A 22,313-nucleotide genomic window follows, 5' to 3' on the forward strand; every position below is an offset into this window, starting at 1 on the left:
GTGGTATATATATACATATATATATACACACACACACACACACACCACACCCACCCACCCCCACACACACACAATGGGATATTACTGAGCCATAAAAAAGAATGAAATCTTGCCATTTGCAAAAACATGGATGGAGCTAGAGAGTATAATGCTAAGTGAAATAAGTCAAAGAAAGACAAATGCCATATGATTTTACTCATATATGGAATTTAAGAAACACAACATGAACATGGTGGGGAAAAAGAGAGGCAAACCAGAAAACAGACTCTCAGCTATATAGAACAAACTGAGTGTTATTGGACAGGAAGTGGGCAGGGGGACGGGTTAAATGGTGATGGGTATTAAGGAGGGCACTTGTGATGAGCATTGGGTGTTGTAAGTAAGTGATGAATCACTAGATTCTATACCTGAAAAAAAAGAAACAATATAATTAGTAACTTAATAATCAACTAAATGCACTGTTGGTTCATAATAATATATTGAAATGAAGATATGCAAAATATTTATACTTGCATTATCCTATTATAAAATTTAATTATATGTTTATTTAAAGTCTGCTAACTTTATGGCCTTTTACTATTCAGAAATAATCCAGTTGTAATGTTATCTAAATCTCAGTTTTATGCTGTCATGGCCTATCTTTTAGGACTTTATTAAAGCAATAGTGAGATAAACAAAAATAACCCAAAAAACAAAAAACAGGCAAAGACTTAAATAGACTTTTCCCCAAACACACAAATGGCCAATAGGTGTATGAAAAGATGCTCAACATTGCTAATCATCAGGAAAATGAAAATCCAAACCACAGTGAGATATCATCTCATACCTATTAGAATGGCTATTAGAATGGCTGCCATGAAGAAAAGAGATAACAAGTTTTGGCAAGGATGTAGAGAAAAGGAAACCCCTGTGCACTGTTGGGAATGTAAATTGGTACAGCTGTTGTGAAAAGAGGACGAAGATTTCTCAAAAGATTAAAAATAGGACTCCCACATAATCCAGCATTCCTACTTTTGAGTATATGTCCAAAGGAAACAAAATCACAATCTCAAAGAGACTATCTGCACTCCTCATGTTTATGCCATTGTTACTCACAATAGGTATGGAAGATATGGAGACATTCTGTGTGTCTGCCAGTGGATGAATAAATAAAGAAAATGTGATATGCACAAACATGTACAATACACACTGGAATATTATTCAGTCTTAAAAAAGGAGAAAACCCTGCCATTTGTGACAACATGGGTGAAACTGGAGGGTATCATGCTAACTGAAGTAAACCAGACAGAGGTATAGATGCTGCATGGTGTCACTTATATGTGGAATCTTAAAAAAAAAAATGAAACTCACAGAAACAGACAAGAAGAGTGGTTGCCTATGGGGGAAATGGTGAGAGTGTGGTAAAGGATACCAATTTTCAGTTAAAAAACGAATAATTTCTGAGGAACTAATTTATACTATAGTGACTACAGCTGGTAATACTGTAATGTGTAATTGCAGTTTGCTAGGAGCATAGATTTTAAGCATTTTCACCTCCCCACCCTGCCAAAAAAAGAAAGTGACCAGATGGGATGATGGATGTGTTAACTAACTTGACTCTAGGAGAACTTTCACACTGTATATGTATGTCAAATCATGTTCTAGAATTAAAATATATTACCATTTTATTTGTTAATTATAAAAACTTTCCATCGTCTTTTACATTAAAAAAAACAAAAACCACAGTATGTGCTCTCAAGTGAGTTCACCCAGTTTGATTCCTTGTTTCCACATATATTAACTCTATGACCTAGGACAATTACTTAAATTCACAATGCCTTCATTTTTCAATCTGTAAAATGAGTATCATCTACATCACTAGATAATTTTTGAGAACTAATTGTTAATTAATTTATTTCTTCCAAACTAGACATGAAGATATCTTTCAGTGAAACATTTTTCAAACCATCTTTTTAGACTTTATTTATCTGAAAGAGAGAGAGAGAGAGAAAGAGAGAACAAGGAGAGGGAGAGGGAGAAGCCAGATGTGGGGCTCCATCGCAGGACCCTGGGATCATGCCCTGAGCCAAATGCAGGTGCTTAACCAACTGAGCCACCCAGGCGCCCCCTCTTTCAGTGAAGCATTATTTATTTATTTATTTATTTAATTTATTTATTTTTAAAGATTTTATTTATTTATCTGAGAGAGAGAGTGAGATAGAGCGAGCCTGAGAGGGGGGAGGGTCCGAGGGAGAAGCAGACTCCCCGCTGAGCAGGGAGCCCGACGCGGGACTCGATCCCAGGACTCCAGGATCATGACCTGAGCCGAAGGCAGTCGCTCAACCAACTGAGCCACCCAGGCGTCCCAGTGAAGCATTTTTTAAAAAGAGATAAAAGAAAACCATTTTGGGGATATACATATGATTCTTTATTATATACTTATTTAATAATACACATTAGTATACATATGATAATTATAGTATATTTATAATATTTAATATATACTATATTAATACTACATATTATTATGAGTACATATATAATTATAATAGTATGCCTATAATATATAATATATACTATATTAATGCTATGTATTATATATGACTGTATATTAATATACAGTTACATATAATAGTTTACATATTATGATTATATTATATAATATGTTATATTAAATATATATATATACAGTAGCTTTTTATTGGTATTCAGTTTGCTGTAACAAATCGTCACGGAATTAGAGGCTTAAACAACACAGATTATTATTTTATTGTTCTGTAGGCCAGAAGGCCAACATGGATTTTAAGGGGCTAAAATTAAGATGTTTGTGAAGCTATGGTCTCGCTTGGAAGCTTTATGTGAGATTCCATTTCCTGGCCTTTCCAAGTTTCTAAAGGCCCACTTCTTCCATCTTCAAAGCCAGTACCATCACATCTCTCAGTATCTTTCTTCTGTGCTCACATCTCCCATTGACTCTGACTCCTATACTTTGAGTACTCTCTGATTGCACTGGCCCATGTGGATAATTCAGGATCATCTCTCTATCTTTACATCAGCTGATTAGCACCCTTAATTCCATCTGCAGCCTTAATTCCCCTTTGCTTTATATACCAGAACAGATTCATCACTTCTGGAGATTAGGGTGTGAACTTCTTTGGAGAACCATGACTCTGCCTACTCTACTTTCTAATACAGGGCAAATCTTGGCACCCTAAGTAAGTACTCAGCAGTTAGAAAGCATAGCGGTTTTCTTTGGCAGAGCACACAGAAAGCCAACACTAGCAGTTTTTTGAGAATTTGAGTGATCACAGCTTTCCAAAAGAAGGTCTTAGTCAACATCCAACTGAAACATGCAAAGGTTATATAATATGGGAGATTCTCATCAGCTTCTGTCCTCATATCTGCTTCATAAAAATCCTTACAATTTGCACAGTCATTTCAGAATTCGTTGCTCTTAAGTATGTATAAGACGTTGTGTGAAGTCCTCATCATAGGATTCTTCTATTTCATTGACTTGCTGACTCTAACCTTGATCTTCTCACATTCATGATATTGCCAGAACTTTGGTATATCAAGAAAACCAGTAAGAGTAAGAGGTAACACTTCTTAGACAGGCACTGCTCTAATTGATTTGCATTTATTACCTAATTAAATCCTCACAACTCTAGATAAAGGTTTTATATATATATATTTATATAGGTTATATTTTTATCACCATTTATGAATATGAAAACTGATGCACAGAAAATTTCCATAAATTAACCAAAGTCTCACAGCTTGTTAACTGCTAGCTGGGTTCCAAATCCTGGCATTGTGGATTCTGAGCCTATTCTTTCCATCACTACATTGTAAGCCATGTCAGTAGACAGTTGGACATCCTATTATAATTCCCCATAACTTAGAATATAAAATTTTCTAGCATGAATACAAGACTTTCCAAATCATGTCCCCTGCTTACTTCTTTGACCGCATCTCCTAGAACAACAACAAACAGCATCCCCCTCCCTTCAATTCTATTTCAATAACACATATCTTAGTTCTTTATCATGCCAGGCTCTCTTCCTGACTCTGAATCTTTATACAGAAGAACACACACCCAACAAAGACATCTCCTTCGAAAATAGTTTCCCTGTTGAATAGGATTAACCAATCTTCTGAATTGCTATTTCTTCATTTTTTACCAAGTATTGGAATTTATTTGTTTGCATATTGATTTTGGCTAACAGATTAACAAAAAAATATGTCTTTATAAGCCGTCTTTGTATCTCAGTTGTCTACTATGTAGCCATGCAAGTAGTAGGAACACTGTAAATACTTTATTATATTAAAAGTGAATGAACATAACAGGAATTTTTAAGATTGCATCATTACCTTGGACATTAAGGTGCTGTCTTGATATGTGTGTATCTGTTTAAATGCAGATGGCTCCCTAGGAAAATAGATTGATTCCTAGGATATGCATTTGCTATATTCATTCTATTATTCATTTATTCTTTTAAAATATTTTTGAAATATTTACATTGTTCCACATAGAGTGACATGTAATTAGGAAGGTTTAAAATAAAGTCAAAAGCACTCCTTTCTCTTTGGGAATGCTGCAACACAGAAGACAATGTAGGCTATATGGAATGCTCAGTTTATGTTCTATGGAATTTCTGAGAAGAGAGTGTTTTCTTCTAACAGAATGGGGTCACCTCTTTAACTATAATTTATTCTACAACATATACTGAAAGCTCAGTCCAATGCCTGGCATATTGGCATATTGTAGGTTCTCAATTAGTGTAAGTAAATGATTTAGAGACACAGTTAGGTGGAAGAAAAACATTCAATTCAGAAACAAGAACATTTAGAAAAATAAACTTCCAAAGCAAAACTATTGAGGCTTATATGGGAAACGAGGTTCATCTGGGGTGCATGTGCCTGTGTGTGTGTGTGTGTGTGTGTGTGTGTGTGTGTTGGGGGTGATGTTGTGGTGAATGAGAGCAAGCAAGATGCAGAAAAAAGGAAATGCCCCTACAACAACTACTGATTTTCTGCCTAGATATGCAAGTGAGAACACATTTATATGAGGTTTGAATCCTTATTTTGAATTTTGCAGCACTGTTATCCAGTCCTGCTCTTCAGTACGGAGTTTGAATAGATGTTCTTTAGGGGCTTCCTAATTCCAGAAGTTGTTTAATTCTCCATCTTAGATGTTCAACAGCCATAGCAGGTACATGAATACATATCACAAATGAGAGTCACCCACACACATGTCCTCATGTGCACACACGCCCATACCATGCAGCTTTCAAATGAGTTGTAAGCAATAACAACAAAAGAGACACTTGAAATCTTGGCCCTCCTTTGCACTCAGAGTTTACAATTTGTGAACTCTAAACAGGATTTCTTTTTTTTTTTAAAGATTTTATTTATTTATTTGAGAGAGAGAGAATGAGAGATAGAAAGCACAAGAGGGAAGAGGGTCAGAGGGAGAAGCAGACTCCCTGTTGAGCATGAAGCCCTATGTGGGACTCGATCCCAGGACTCCAGGATCATGACCTGAGTCAAAGGCAGTCGCTTAACCAACTGAGCCATCCAGGCGCCCATCTAAACAGGATTTCAAAAACAGTTTGGGTCCTCAAGCCACTGTAATGCACTGTTGCACTTGTCTCCTTTTACATCTGAAATTCAAAGACCATGGAGCTTTGCTGAGAAAGAGCACAGGGGAAAGCTTTTATCGCTAGCATGTGACATGACAGGACAGCAGGGGAACTTGCAATATTAGGAAGCTATAGGAGGCCCTGGGAGGCCGTCTCATCTGTGACCTCCACTGAGTTTTGAAATGTAGGAGCAAAGATTCCTGGCAGCAGGCATTAACCTGGCTCTTTCTCCTTGGGAATGCTGTCAATTTAGCTAATTCCTTAGGTTTCATAGCTGACTTCCACAGCCCCATGTTTGAAGGTCTTTCAGAACTTGAGTTATTGTTAGGATATTTTCTGAAATTATTGGTGACATGTCCCTAGCACTGCTCCAAGTATCACAAACGTAGCAGTTAGAGTTTGAGTAACACTGCAGGGAAAGTTCAGAGACTTTCTCCCTTGTTAGCTGTCTCTTATAATTAGTTGAATAACAACACATGGCTTATACATAGCTAATCTTTACTGAACAATATTTAAAAGGAACTAGATGCCATGCTGAGTCACTTGTGGGCATGCCGTTTAATAATCACAGTGAGTCTGAGATATTGCTATTGTGGGCCCTCTCTCCACCAGATGAGGGAAATAAGGCTTAGAGAAGTTAAATAAGATTTCAAGCTCACTCAGTTAAAATCTAAAAAAGAAAAACACTGAGAGGCTTAGGCAGAATACATTATGAAGGTATTTGAAATAATATCATTTTTCCTGATATTTATAACATTATTCCTTTCCTTCGATCAAGAATTTGTCAGTTCTATGACTGCTACTTCAAGTCATGAATGAGATTTGGCAGAAAGAAAATACAGGAATTTTTCTGGGTTTTACAGCCCTGAAGTCTCAGGGAGCTCTAGGTAAGAGAGAGGTTTTGGAGAAACATAGGAGGGAAGGTAAGTTTTCCACCACTGTCAGTGTTCCATTCCCTTAAAATAAAAGATTCCATAGGGTTATAGAGAAAAGAGAAAACAAATGGAGGAGTTATAACGAGATACAGTTATTGGTGGTAACGAAAGAGGGAAATTCTGTCATTTCCCTAAATAGAGCCCAGGGTGGCAGCAAGCCTTCTGTGATGAAATGAGTGACACACACACAACCATGTAAAAGTACAATATTTTAGACAGCCTTACACATGTCCTGTAGTAGTCATTTTTTGGTAGCAAATTAGACTTGAGGCAAAGTCAGCCTTGGTGAGAGAGAGTCCGTGTTGCTGAGACTGTGGTCTGGCTACTTATAACTGGCTACTTATTCTTGAGCTATTTGAGTAAGCCCTGAGCTGGGTGGAGAAGGAGGCTGACAAATATCCAAAGATTAGATTAGCCTATCCTGCTGATTAGTAAGGGCACTTTTATCATAAGGGGTAGTCTTGTGTGCATTCACAAGATACATGAAAAGAAAACCTAGTTTTTAAAAATTGATTTAAAAGATTTGAAAAAGCACTTTGTAAAAGAGTTAAATTAATGATAAACGTATGAAAAGACTCTCAATTTCATTAATTACCACGGAAACACAAATTAAAATAAATTGGTATCCCAATACAACCACACAAGGATGACTAAAATGAAAAGTTTTGCTGTGAAACATAATACAGTAGCAGAGCATCTGGAGCAGTCAGACTTTTCATAATGACTAATGGAAGTTTAAATTAGTGCAACCAGTTTTAAACAATTTGGCCCTGTCTACTAAAACAGAAGATATTTATGACTCATGATCCAGCAGTTCAACTCCTAGAAATGTCTCCAAAAGAAAAACACAAGAATGTTCATTGCAAGACTATTTATAATAGCCCCAATCTGGAAACTACTCCAATGCCCATCTATTGTAAAATGGATGAGTAGCATATTCTTACCAGGGAGTACTATACTGCAACGAGACTGAACAGTTTACAATACATACAACCGTCTGGGTGAGCCTCACAAACACAATATTCAGTGCAAGAAGACAGACTCCGTAACAAATGTTGGGATTGTTTGTTCTAGGAAGGCAAACTCAAAAGAATACATATTGTATGTTTCCATTTCTGAAAAGTACAAAACTAGGCAAAACTCACTGATGCTGTTCTAAGTGAGGAAAGTAGAATGACAGGGAAAGGAAGTAATCCAAAGGAAATACTAAGGGAGCTCCTGAGGCTATCACAATGTGTGTGTGTGTGTTTTTTTCATGATGTCCCGGTTGTTAAAATTTATCAAATTAGATATGCATAATATGTATATGTTCTTGTATGTACATTATAATTCAAAACAAATTCTAAAAATAAAACCTAACTCAGATAGCATTTATTCAGAAAATGCTGAATTTTCAATTCCAAAGTCCAAGAAGGGTGGACTTGAGAACTTCCTTAATCGTTCCCTTATAACTTCCCCCATTGACCAGCTGTCTATACTAGTATTCTGTGTTCTTTGGCCTTAATATAAAATTAGAGCCACTACCCAGTAGTTCTCTATAGGTACGGATTTCACTCTTTCTCCAGAACAGGAACACTTAGTCTGCCTGTTCCATCAGTAAAGGCTAGAAGGAAGATTCACATGATGCACATGTGATATGCAGGGCCCCCTCTTAAGGGAATAAAGCCTCACCTCAGTCAGGTGTTCTGGGTGTGACAGATGAATGAAGGACCCAACTTTCTAGTATGGCAGTTTACATGTTGGCCAGATACTCTTTTTTGTCTATTGATTTTATCTTTTGAAATAACTTATTCAACAAACTAAACTGTGAGTTTTTTTGGGTAAACCAATCTCAGTAATCTGATTCTTTTGCTGACTGTGATGAGCACCCATTTCCACTTTATGATATAAAATTGTAGCTATCTCTGCTTGGCAGTTCTGAGCCCCTTCCAGCTAATTGAGAATGAGGAGCCTATTCTAATTGTAGATCTTCCCACCAGCATCTGCAGCATAGTAAAACGGCATGGAACTCTTTAAGATTCTGGCACACCAGTTGTGCCTCCAAGTCAGAATGAAAGATAAGTCTTCTCTTTCTTTTCTTTTTCCTTTTCCTTTCCTTTCCTTTCCTTTCCTTTTCTTTCCTCTTCTTTTCTTTTCTTTCTTTCTTTCTTTTTTTTTGGTCATTTTTAGAGGGAGGATAAGCACATGATGGATCCCAAACTTTTCCACCTCCCACATTATTTAAATAGCTTCTTCTACATTATATGAACAGATGTCTGTCCTACAGTATTTATAGTACAGAATTAGAACTAGGTTTGCATTAGCTAGGCCAGCAAGTAAAACTGCAGCTGTCTACTAGAGTTAGAATGTTGCATGCAGATCATCTTGTTAGGACACTTGTGTAAATATATTCTGTCTGATCCAAAATTCAATTCAATCCTCCTTGGTTGAGCACACTCGAATTCTGTTTGCAAGATTTTAGATGCTATGGATGAACAAATAGCTTTTGGGTATAACCCTACTCTTCTCTCTGTTATTTCCATTTTAACCCCCAGCCTACATTGAATTCAAAGTCTAGCAATTGTTTAGGCAACAAGAAGTTGTACAAAATGAGGAAAGTTTGCATATTGAATTTTTATTCTTCATACATACTTGTTTTATCTATCTTACAATTGTATTCATGTCTTTTCTGGAGGGCTAAATTTTTCTGGGGATATTTACTTCTTTTCCTAGGGTAACATTTTCTTCCAACTGGCTTCCTTGTCTTTTGCATACAACCTTCCATCTCTCCCTCTTTTCCTTCCTGTTTCCCTACTATTATTCTTTTCTTTCTGTCTGCCTTTGGTTGTATTATGTTTTCTAATTTCTACGTGAATATGTTAGAATAAAGCCATTGAAACCTGACTACACTTAAAAGACCTGTAATATTTGTATAATAGGTAGACTTCAGGTAGGGACATCTAGGTCCTTCATGGAAGATACTAATATCAGGGGCTCTGGATTGGCTTCCTATGTATCAACTGGCTTTTTCGTCATAGTTGAAAGATCGATTGAAGAATGCCAGGCATCATATACTCAAAAGAGCTTATAGTCTAAAAAAAGGGATCAGAAAGGCAAATGTCTATTATATTACTCATGGGGAAGAAAGTCTTCCTGTGAAGCTCCTTGCACCTCATTGACCAAAATACCATCCCATGGTCACTTTCTAGCTACAATAGTAAACTAAAAATATTTTTGAAAAGGAACTAAAGCAATCATGATTCACTTTCTAGGCCTGGGCAGTTGGCAGTGATGAATGAAATTGGGCTTTTCTGCAAGGATGCAGAAATAGCGGGGTAGTTTCATAGGTAAACAATTAAAAGTGACTGCGACATTATGGCATTTATTTTTGTCTTGTTCATGCAAAGGAGGTAGTAAGCAATGTTAAAAAACTTCGGGCAGACCATAATTTTATTTACTTATATATTTATTTGCCTATCTATCACAATCTTCATTTGTTTATTTAGTATAATGGATTTGTGTGGGTTACTATCTAAAATTTTTCCATCTTCTTTGAAATGACTAACATCCATATACCTGCTGCCAAAACCATACTTAAAGAACTGGGTATTATTTTTTGTCCCCTTTACTGCAACTTGAGGATAAAGTTGAGGAGTGGCATGGAGTGAGTAGATAGATTCACTAAAGAAGAATGCGGTTGTTCTGTGGAATCTGGGCTCTACAATATCCCTGAGGTTCTTTAAATGCCATGTATGAAGGATTAGCTTCTCCAGTCTGATAAAGCTTACTAATCCCCCCCTTCAGTGCTCTTCCCGAAAAGGTAGAAAACATGGTGGCTCTTCCTGTCCCTGATGAAGTTCAATGTAGGCATGAAGAGGATTCACAAAAGTTTCCCCTTGACTTTAGTACTAGGTTCTGTATTGATGGGGAGAAGTTTTATGATACTGTTGGTTTGCCCCTTTCCACTGTAACTGCTTATTTAAGAAGCCAGAATGAGGTTTACAGTTGTTCTGTACCAAGTACATTGTATAAGCATTTCTGCTTATTTCCTTGGCAAGAAGCTTGCAAAATTGTAGGCATAAGTTAATAAATATTTCTTATGGGGTTGCTCTTGTTATTATGGCTATTACATCACGATCATCATCATTACTATTATTTTCTGTTAGTTTTAGTAATTCCATTAAATTAAATGTTGTAAAATAATGCTGTCAACCTGATTTACAAAATAATCCTTAAAAAGTATTTTTTTTTCCGACGAGATCATTTTTCTGTATGTTTTTAATTGCTAATGCAGTTGACCAAAGTTGCATGTTTGTTGGTAAAAGTACTTTATGTTTTTTAAATATTTATTTATTTATTTGGGTGGGGGGTTAGGTGGGGCAAAGGGAGAGGGAGAGAGAGAAAATCTCAAGTGGACTCCCCACTGACCACAGAGCCAGGCCGTGGGCTAGACATGGGACTCAGTCCCACGACCCTGAGATCATGACCTGAGCCAAAATCAAGAGTCTGATCCTTAACCAAATGAGCCACACAGGTGCCAGAATAAGAGTACTTTAAATCCATTGCCTTGTATTCTTACTGACAGTGTTCTATTCTAAAGATCCTTTACCTCTTGTATATATTTGTACATATTGTACATATGTATATATTGTACATATATGTACAATGACTTCATGAGAGCACTACATACTTTTTTTCTCATTATTCTTCAAAATCTGTAATCATTTTCCTTGCTCACTGGATTAATCTGACACATGAATTGATGGACCTAAAACAAAAAACAATAAAACAAAACAACACTTGTCCTCTCTAGTCCTAGCTCCTATTGTTTTCTCCTCCTAAGGAAGGCAGGGAGATAAGAATCTGTGTGCCAACTCCACACTGCTGTGTTAAGTAGAACCTAGATAACATCAAGGCCTAGCAATGAGTGCTAGAACAGAGTTTTAACTTCTACTGAAGCTATATGAGAGGGTGGTACCACCGTGTTCCCCTGTTGTTTGTATCTTGACCACTTAAAACCATGTGGCTTTCTCCCTACCAAGTAATACCTTTCCCCTGAAACATCACTTGATTTCCATCATTCTCGAAATCTGTTTGAAGTGCTAAATTTTCAGTGCTCCATTTTCTAAATTCAATAAATATCGAATGGGCCACTTATTTGATATGAATATGCATACATGGTCTCTTTTATAATTATATATATATATAGATTTGTGTGCTCTTTCTCTACAACTATGCGTCGTGGTCTTTTGACCACAGTACAGTGCTATGTGTCTTGCTTCTCTGTGATGTTTATAGGTCCTAACACTGAACTCTCTACATGGCTGGTGTGCGGTCAGATGATGAAGCTCATATATCTACTTGTATTTTTCTTTAGTTGGTGATTAACTATGAGACTACACCTCAAATATTTTGTAGAATGAGGTGGAATATGAGCATGTTCATAAATAAAAACAACACATCTGTGAAAACAGGTATAATGTTTGCATTAATAATAGGGCCTGAGTGGCAACATTCAACTCTCATTTTAACTTTTGGGACGTCTTTGTCCTTTAAGTACCCTGGAGATAGGAGGTAGTAGTTCTTTGAATCATATAGAATTACATGGGCAGAAAGCCTCTTGCTCATAATAAATGATAATAAGTATTTTTTCTTCTATGCTGGTGAAAGCCCAGATCTCATGTGATTGCAAATTCAAAAATAACAAGAATTTCCTCATAAAATACTTATGAAGCATTATTGAAATACATTATAATGTGTCTAATGAACTATTTTGATGATAAGTAAGAGCAAATTTTCTTTACAAAATGGATTTAGGAAACGATATAGCTATATCACAAAACTCAAAATAGGAAGAATAATTAAAAGTCATGAAAAACTAGAACTAGCAAATACATTGTTTAGAAATGTTTTTAATCTCTCCATTTGCCCAAGTACACACGGACACATCTCTCTTCTTCTCTGGGTATTTGATTCATTCTTTCATGTTCTTCTGGTTAGCTCTTTGTGCTTCTTGGGCAGAAGAGATCCTATTTATCTCTTCTCAAAGTAAGAAGTGACTAAGGCCTGAGTTTTAATTTCAACTTTTCAAGAAAAAAGCATATGGTCAATTTGGAAGAGCTATCTGCCATTCGTGGGAAACAATTTATTTTCTAAAATGGGTACAATAAGATCTCCAATCTCATATTCTCTTTTTACAATGAGATGGTTAAAATATTTTCCATCAAGAGGTGGGGGGGTTATGTTCCATCCCCTTGAATCTGGGTGTCCTCATGACTCTTGTATAAATAATTCTATGTGATTTACAAGACTTGGTCATAAAAGGACATACCCCTTTTGCTCTAGTTCTCTTGGCATGCTCACCCTTGGAACTCAGTGGGTATGTTTAGCTACATGGAGAGGTTACATCTGGGAGTTGTGCATGACAGCCCCAGCTGACCTCCCAGATGATAGCCCATTATCAAGCTCACTGTGTGGGTAAAGAATCCTTTGAAATGACTCCAGCCATCCACTGACTATTGACTCATGAAAAACTTTGATGGAGAGCTGCCTAGCTAATCCTGGTTAACCTCAGACCCATGAGAGATAACACACAGTGATTATTATTGTTTTAAGCCACTGCTGTATGATATGAATAGTTAGAAACATTTTTAACAGCAAAATTAGGTAAACAAGGAGGAGCAAGTTCTTACTCTATAATTCTTACAGTATACACAAAGGTCTCATTCAAAGCTGACATCAATTCTCTGAGTGTTAATTTCAAGATAAAGGAGAGCCTGAAATGGCAAGGCATCACAAAAGTTGTCTGCAGTACAGATTGCATCAATAATGATACTTGGTAATTCTGGGTCAACAAATATCTGAAGTAGTCAGAGCAAGTGTTAGTTTAGGCACAGAGATAGGACTGCTAATACAGTTGTTTCAAACTAGAAATTCATTTTGTGGAGTTTTTCTACACTCAAATCTTTGATCAAACAAAATTAACAAATGTTTACTGAGATTCCATGGATGAGGCAACATGCTAATCTCTGGGGGCACAGAGACAAAATGCATACTTCCTTTTATTTAGGGAGGCAGCTGGTCAGGAAACATGAAAAAGATTAATTCAATAAATTGTTCAAGATGTTGTAATAGAGGTAGTATAAATACAGGCACTAGAGAGGAGTTACTCCTTTTTAGCGGGTGTTGAGGGATGAGTGGAGGAGTAGGAAAAGCATCATGTAGAAGATAATTCCTCAGCCGAGTCTTAAATCTTCAAAGTACTTAACGTGTTATCTGTGAGCTCTCTTTGACTAGAGTTTGTATCGCATATGCTTGATATTATTTGTGATATTAGTGCTTGATTCTGTGTATTTATTTTTACATAGAAGTATACAGCTATCATAGTTATTAAGACACGTCTCTAGTAGTGTATTTATATAGCATTATAGGATATTTTACACTCTTGCATCTATTTTTAAATAGCAACCCATATTTGAAACTTCATAGAAGTAGGTTTCATGACTGCTGGGATCTGTTTATTTCTGTATCTGTGGCTTCATATGGCAAAATAAATCAAGAAGAATCCTTTCCTCAATAAAATAAGAAATTATAGTGACTATATGGTATATGCCACACCATGAGAATTAAGTATTGTCTTGGGACTAGAGAGGGGATTTCATAAAGATTTTGCCAATTTCAAATTAATAATTTCCCATATCTTGACCTCCAGTTTTACTTCTCCTTCACATAATACTGCAAGTGCCCACATCCATTGCATTGAAAAGGGAAGGAGAACAGGAAACTTCTGAAAATTGCTTCATCCTTAATATTTTATTCTAGAAATTCTTTTTCATTCATTTTTTCCAAGTTAGCTCTAACCATTTCCAATGTCATAAAAACTAAATTCTAAACTAAATTCTCTTCATCCAGTAGATTGAAATCAACATGTGTCATTTTTTATCTAATTATACCCTCCCCTTTACTACTGACTTCTAAATGCTTTGATGCCAACACCTATATCCATCAGTGAGTCTTAAACAGAAATAGCATCTAAGAGATTATCTTCCCACATTAAAACAGAACTTAGAATCCACCAAGATTTAAGAGAGAGTTTTTTTTAAGAAAATCATGTCTTCAGCTTTTCATTTTACCTTTACTTTGAGACTATCAAGATGATAAAAATATAAAGAAACTAATTTAGTAACTATTGAGATGGATTAATTCTTAGAATAGCCTGCATGTTGATTTTTTATCCATGAGTGGGAGATGAAAGCCTCTTCTTTCCTATTCTCTGTAATCCAGAGAGACATGTTTCCATCCTTTTTCTCTCTGAGAGGTACAGGAAAAATAAAGCAGTTCCTCAATTGAATGGCATTCACTATTATAACTTATTTGTGGATAAAGAATGAATTAAAAGTGAACATTAGATTTTGAAAAGCTGGTATTTATTTATACATGTAACTTAATGTTTTTTCTTAACAGTTATTTACTAGCATATATTTCCTAAAGGAAAATAAGCTGAAAAGTAGAAGGATTTAATATGCATCTAATTTAGTGTCTGGTAAATTAGTAGTTCCTCATGATAATTCATTGTCATAGAATTTGAGAAAGAGCTCAATTGTATAGGACATTAAAGAATTTTTTTTTAAATTTCCGTCACTTATGGTAATGCTGAAATATATTTTTTAAAGATTTTAATTATTTGAGAGAGAGTGAGCAGAGCAAGAGAGAGAGTACATGAGTGGGGTGAGTGGGAGGGGCAGAGGGAGAGGAAGAAGCAGGTTCCCTGCTGGGTGGGGAGTCTGGGACTTCCTCCCAGGACCCTGGGATCACGACCTGACCTAAAGGCAGATGCTTAACCGACTGAGCCACCCAGGTGACCTGGTAATGCTGAAATATTAATGCTAAAATATTCATTGTACATAAAGTTTGGCAGAAGAAACACTTTATTTCCATTATTGACATCTGATAGATAAACAAGCCACTTAGTTTAGCTAAACATTACTTTGATTGCATTCATAGTTAAGTTCATTTTCATAGAATGTTTATTTTGCCAGCTGTTGTATAGAAGTAAATGAACTTGAGTTTAATTATTAAACAAAATAGTGTGATAGTGATAATTTGGGAGTAAGAAAATAAATGGTGATTGCAACTTAAAACCTTAATTTTTTCACTGACTTGTTTCTGATTGACCTCTACAGTTCCTCTCACCCTCTTTCCTTCATTTGTGTCCTTTCTGAACTCCATCTTGTCACCTTTGATACAAAAGTAGCAGCTAAAAGTAGCAGTAATGGTGAGAGCATTAATGAAATACCTTTTGTGTGAACTCATCTGACATTGCCTGCAACACAATGGAAGCCATTTTCCCACCCCTTCTGTCAATTCTAATTCTTGGTATGCTTGGGGGTATGATATGTGGTACTGAAGATTTGGCTGGGATCAAAAGTAAAGGAGGAAGAAAATGCATCTAGTGCCTTCTTTTCCTTATTTGTTCCTTAGCATTACTCTTATTGTACAATTTCTTTTTTCCTTGTTATTTCCTTTACCCTCAATGGAAATATTAGGAACATTATTTTTTAATCACTGTTCTAGGAAGGAAAAAAATGTAATTTTCTTTGTTATGCAACAATTTCCCTTTAAAATGTCTTCCTTCATGTCATAGCAATTCATCTCTTTAATGGCCAAATAATCCTAAGAGGGAATGCAACTAATATACTGTAAGGATTTAGAAAAGGAGAGAAGGTGTTATATCGGTGGTGGGGAAAGGAATAGAGGGGAATTAGGAAAACATTATAAAAAGGTATTAATAGACATTTCAAACATTCTAAAAAGGCAAAATGAAGAAAAATTTAAGATCACACACAGGAAAATATTCTATCAGGGATTGTTATAAGCTTAATTGTATCTCTCCAAAAATCCATATATTGATGTTCTAATCCGCAGTACCTCAGAATATGACAAGTTAGGGTCTTTATGGAGGTAACGAAGTTAAAATGGCATCATTAAGATGGTCCTTTTTCTATATGACTTGTGTCCTTGTAAGAAGAGGAAGTTTGGACACAGGCATATACAGAGGGAAGACAATATGAAGACCCAGAGAGAAGATGGCTGTGTGCTAGTTAAGAAGAGTCCTAAAACGGATTCTTCCTTCCCAGACCTTAGGAAAAAACAACCCTGTCAACACCTTGATCTTAAACTCTTAGCCCTTAGAACTGTGAGAAAACTTTATCTCTGTTGTTTAAGCTGCCTAGTCAGTGGCATCTTGTTGCAACAGCCATAGCCAACTGATAAAGGCACATTATGAAATGACTTGAGTTCATTTATGGGTGACCATTTTTTATTCAATTTTTACATCTTTATTTAAAGGTATATAGAAAAGTCAGGGGTGCCTGGGTGACATAGTTGGTTAAGCATCTGACTCTTGGTTTTGGCTCAGGTAGTGATCTCAGAGTCCTGGGTCAAGTCCCCCACTGGGGCTACATGCCCACTGTGGAATCTGCTTAGGATTCTTTCTCCCTTGTCCTCTGCGCCTCCCCCTGCCACACTCCCTCTCGCTCTAAAATAAATAAATAAATCTTAAAAAAGAAAAAAGAAAAATCAATGAATAATTATCATTCCAAACCCAATCTAAGTGACCACATTTTGTAATTGCTTACTAGGCAATAGTAAATGAAGGCAGTGGGGAGGGCGGGATTGATCTAAGATTATTATAAATACAAATATCATATAACCATAAGAAAGATATTACATAAATATGAAACAAAGCTTTTGAAAATGTATTGGTAATTAAATTTTTTAATTCTGGAAGAAACCTAATTATATTGAATGTAATTGATTGAAAACTCAATTTTGTTTTTAAAAATAATACTGCAGGTAACCACAAGTAAGGATTTGTGATTTGTAGAAACACAAGTACGAATCACAAGCTCTGTGAATCTAGTGGGTACGTGTGAGATATTGGATTGAAGAGGAAACAACAACTGACAAGTATCCGCATATAACTATAGTTATGATGCTGTTTACGCACTCTCATTAAGAGAATTTGTATTTATGCTTATTTAATTAGATGACATCAAGATATTTGAAAATATATTAATTCAATGTCTTTAACTCCTTTTTTTGCTACATTACATTGCTTAGCATAATGAATGGATACATTATCTCAAAAATGATTGAATTCAAGTATATCTAATTAATATGAAGAATCTACTATATTGAATTACAGGAATAGGAGGTTTTCTTGAACACAGCTTATAGAGAACCTAAAATTCTGGGCCAGGCAGTATGGAGTTTATTCTTGTGGTCAGTAATGTTAGTTGAAGTTTTATAAGTAAAAGAAGAGCACATTTTCAGCTGAGGCAGGATATCTGTTGTAATTGGCCAGAGATCACAGAAAAGGAATCTGTGAGCCAAATGACAAACAAGATATTGAATAGCATAGTCTAGAAGGAGAAGTTAGGATCATTATTCCAATGGGAACCTGGTAACATAGTTTGGAAAATGCCCTGAGTATACAACATGCTTCTGGGGGTGGATGTGAACAGAATGTAATAGAAAACCTGTAATACCTGGCTTGGGAGATGGGGAGGAAAGGGGGAGAGAGTTCAGGGAGACCAAAAGAAGAACAGGGCAGTCCAGTCTTGCGCCTAGAGCTGGTTCTCAATCTATTTAAGGCTGATGGGGAAGTAAAATACACTCTTCTCACTTTAATGCAAATTTAAAATATTTTCAACTTCTATGATTTCAATGTTAACAAATTCAGTTCTAAAGAAAGAAGCTCCAGTAGAAGTTTTGTTGAAACACAAGCTCTGTGAATCTACTCGGTACATGTGAGATACCGGATTGAAGAGGAAACAGCAACTGACAAGTGTCTGCATATAACTATAGTTATGATGCTGTTTAAGCACTCTCATTAAGAGAATTTGTATTTATCCACTTTTTTTTTTTTTTTACTTCCCTTAGATTTAGCAAGTGGTACAGAGGAAGTATACTGTAAATTGTTATTTAGCATTTTCAATTCCCTCACCTCATATATGTGGATGACTAGTAGGACTATACTGACATTATCTCTTGTGACTATAATTAATAGAAATTGTTTGAAATGATACAAGCTAAACCATCATTTCCATGTTTCTTTTTTAAAAATGCAAAGTGGTCATTTAATATTTAAGTGATTACTAACAATCTCTCAAGTGTGTCATGGAGAGATAAAACAATATCTTAATGTGGCTATTAAAATCCAAAATAAAATTATATTGATAAATATCATCTGATGATAAAAACAGTAATACCTTGAAGTGTTACACATTTGCATCACACTTTACAATGCTCTCTAATATATTTTCTTTTTTTTAAAGATGTATCTATTTATTTTAGAGAGAGAGGGAGAGAGCAGGGGGAGGGATAGAGGGAGAGAGAATCTTAAGCAGACTCTTCACTGAGTGCAGAGGCTAATGCAGGGCTTGATCCCATGACCCTGAGATCACGGCCTGAGCCAGACGCTTAACCAACTGTATCACCCAGGTGCCCCTATAATGTATTTTCATTCATGGCTGACTTAAATGTAATATTATTAATCAGCTGCTTGTGGGGACCTTGAATGTTCAAGGTGAGACATGTTTGAAGCTTAATGATTATCTGATAGATCTAGGAATCAGCTTCTTCAGATATTTTAAGGAAATAGTGGAGAATATTTTGATAGATCTTTCAAAAATTTTAAGTGACTTGACTATTTTCAGTTCTCCTGAGTAATAGTTAGTTGATTACATAGAACCATGGTAAAATATATAGACATATTTTCACTAAAATAATTTTGTTTGGATATTTTATTGCACTTACCACTTTCAATTAGAGTCTAGCTGACAAGAATAGTTTTAGGTTTGTGCAGCAGGTCATAATTTGAATCTCACTCATAAATGTTTTTAGACATGTTTCTCATGTAGCTATATAAAATATAACAAAAAGACTGAGCAGACCCATCTTGGGTATAAATTAAAACCAAATCAATAGCTTTCTTCTTTGCAATTTATATATAAGTAATTATGCTAAAATTTTATTGTTCTAGGGATATTTTTCACATTTGAGGTTGATTATGCATCTATAGGGATTCTTGTCCTACTTTGTTACCAGATGTTTAACTAAGGCAGAGTCTAGCCTACCAAGAAAATGCAGCCATTTCTAAATTTCTTAATGTGTTGTAATGCATCTCTCATTAGAAGGTCAAAAGCATTATAGTCAAGATGTTTTTATTGTTGTGAAATGACTGAAATTATTTTTTTATATATTTTTTTAAGATTTTATTTATTTATTTGAGAGAGAGAGAATGAGAGAGAGAGAGAGCGCGCACATGAGAGGGGGGAGGGTCAGAGGGAGAAGCTGAGCAGGGAGCCTGATGCGGGACTCCATCCAGGGACTCCAGGATCATGACCTGAGCCTGGAAGGCAGTTGCCTATCCAACTGAGCCACCCAGGCATCCCTGAAATTATTTTTATATGTTTATTATTATTTATTGGATACTTTTAATAGTTCATTTTATGTGTGAACTTGACTGGTCCAAGAGATGCCCAGAGAGCTAGTTAAATATTTTTTCTGGGTGTGTCTGTCAGGGTGTTTCCAGAGAGATTAGCATTGGAATTGGTTGACTGAGTAAAACTGGTGGCTCTCCCCAACGTGGTTGAGCATCACCGAATCTGTTGAGGGTCTGAATACAACAAAAAGGCAGAGGAAGCTGAATTTGCACTCTGGCTGACTCTTAAAACTAGGACATCAGTCTCCTTATGCCCTCAGTGCTCCTGGTTCTCAGGCCTTCAGACTTGGACTAGGATCTACCCTCTCAGCTTTCTAGCTCTTCCACCTCCAAACTATACCACTGGCTTTTTTGGGTCTCCAGCTTGCAGATGGAAGATCATGAGACTGATATATATTGTAAACACAGTGTTAGATACAACATGGCACAATAGAGCCACACACTGTTCCTGCCTTCAAGGAATTTTCAATCTAGTAGAGAATAAGACATCATATGAATACTCATAAAACAAAGTATGATTGCAAATTTAGATAATTTCAGTGATATAAAAGTTCAAGAATTAGGTAAGTTTGAAGAAGGGTAGGAGAGGTCTAACAGGGAAGACATGTTTGCCTAAGTGATGTTTAAGCTGAAGCATAAAGGAAGCACTTGTATTAGTTAAGAAAAGAGTAATGAGTAGATTATTTCCAGTAAAGAGATTAGTACAGCGGAGACCCAGAGGTTGAAGAGGCCTTTACTTGTTGGAGAAACAAGAAGGCCAGTATGGACTAGTGTGTACTGAGTGAAGAAGAAAGCACAGCAAGGTGAGGATGGTGAATAGGCATATCCTTTACAACCTGTGAAGGAATTTTAATTTTGAGATGCATTAAGGGTGATTCCTGGACTTTTTGATATGGGCAGCCAGGTAGATATGGTGTAATTTATTGAGAAGAGACATATGAAGAGGACTGTACACACTAATCATAGCCAACTTTCACTTACCTCTCATAATCAAAGACAAACCAGGTATAAAAGAACTTACACAGATCAAACCCTCAAATTCGATGATAGAAAATGCACCTTCTAAATGAATCTAGGCTATGCATAAAAATTGAGTACATTTTAGACCACACACTAAACGCCAATGAACTGCCAGGAATAAAATTAACAAAAGCATCATTCTCTGCACCTAAAGCGTAATACTAAAAATTAATATAAAATTTAGAAGATCCTTGTGAGTTAAAAATAATTTTAAAATAAAAACCTACTGTAAACTAACTGTTGAGTCAAAGAATCTATACAAAATAAAATTTCAAAATTTCTTGAAAATAGTGATAATGAAAACAAAATGTATCAGAATATGGGACAAAAACAGAGTACTGTTAAAATAAAATTTATAGCATTAAAATACCTACGTTAATGGGAATGAAATTCAATGAGGTAAATTCCAAAACCTCATTAAAACAACCAAAAAGTTAAACTAAAAGAAATGACATAATAAATATAAAATCAGAAGTACATCAAATAAATTGATAACTGTTCAACATTAGTGAACAGAACCCAGGAGAAAATTAAAAATTATACATCATGACCAAGTAAATTTAATTGTAGAGTACAAGGGTATTGAGATATAAATTTATCAATTAATAAATTCCTTCATATTAATAGACCCAAAAGAAAAAATTGTATGATCATCCCTATATATTCAGAAAAAATGATAGCAAAAGTCAACACTCGTTAGACAATCAGTAAAATAGGAGTTTATGGATAATTATTTAACAAGAAAACTGCATAATAGCAAAGGAAACAGTCAACAAAACCAAAAGACAACTGACAGAATGGGAGAAGATATTTGCAAATGACATATCAGATAAAGGGCTAGTATCCAAAATCTGTAAAGAACTTATTAAACTCAACACCCAAAAAACAAGTAATCCAATCAAGAAATGGGCAGAAGACATAAACAGACATTTCTGCAAAGAAGACATCCAAATGGCCAACAGGCACATGAAAAAGTGTTCAACATCACTCTGTATCAGGAAAATCCGAATCAAAATCTCAATGAGATACCACCTCACACCAGTCAGAATGGCTAAAATTAACAAGTCAGGAAACGACAGATATTGGCAGGGATGCAGAGAAAGGGGAACCCTCCTACACTGTTGGTGGGAATGCAAGCTGGTGCAGCCACTCTGGAAAACAGTATGGAGGTTCCTCAAAAAGTTGAAAGTAGAACTACCCTATGACCCGGCAATTGCACTATTGGGTATTTACCCCAAAGATACAAATGTA

The 22,313-nt window shown here is 35.7% G+C and overlaps 1 long non-coding RNA gene across 1 annotated transcript in view; it reads right to left on the reverse strand.

The window, feature by feature from the left end:
- Positions 1–240: 240 nt before the first annotated feature.
- LOC141374762 (uncharacterized) overlaps positions 241–22,313 on the reverse strand; it is a 44,971-nt gene continuing 22,898 nt past the window's right edge. The window contains exon 4 of the long non-coding RNA XR_012381891.1: positions 241–407. This is a non-coding gene — a long non-coding RNA (uncharacterized lncRNA). The remainder of the gene's footprint in view (positions 408–22,313) is intronic.

The sequence above is a fragment of the Callorhinus ursinus genome, unplaced genomic scaffold, assembly GCF_003265705.2.
Source record: "Callorhinus ursinus isolate GAN/ISIS: 27379988/994484 unplaced genomic scaffold, GSC_fseal_2.0 scaffold21, whole genome shotgun sequence".
Lineage (NCBI taxonomy): Eukaryota > Metazoa > Chordata > Mammalia > Carnivora > Otariidae > Callorhinus > Callorhinus ursinus.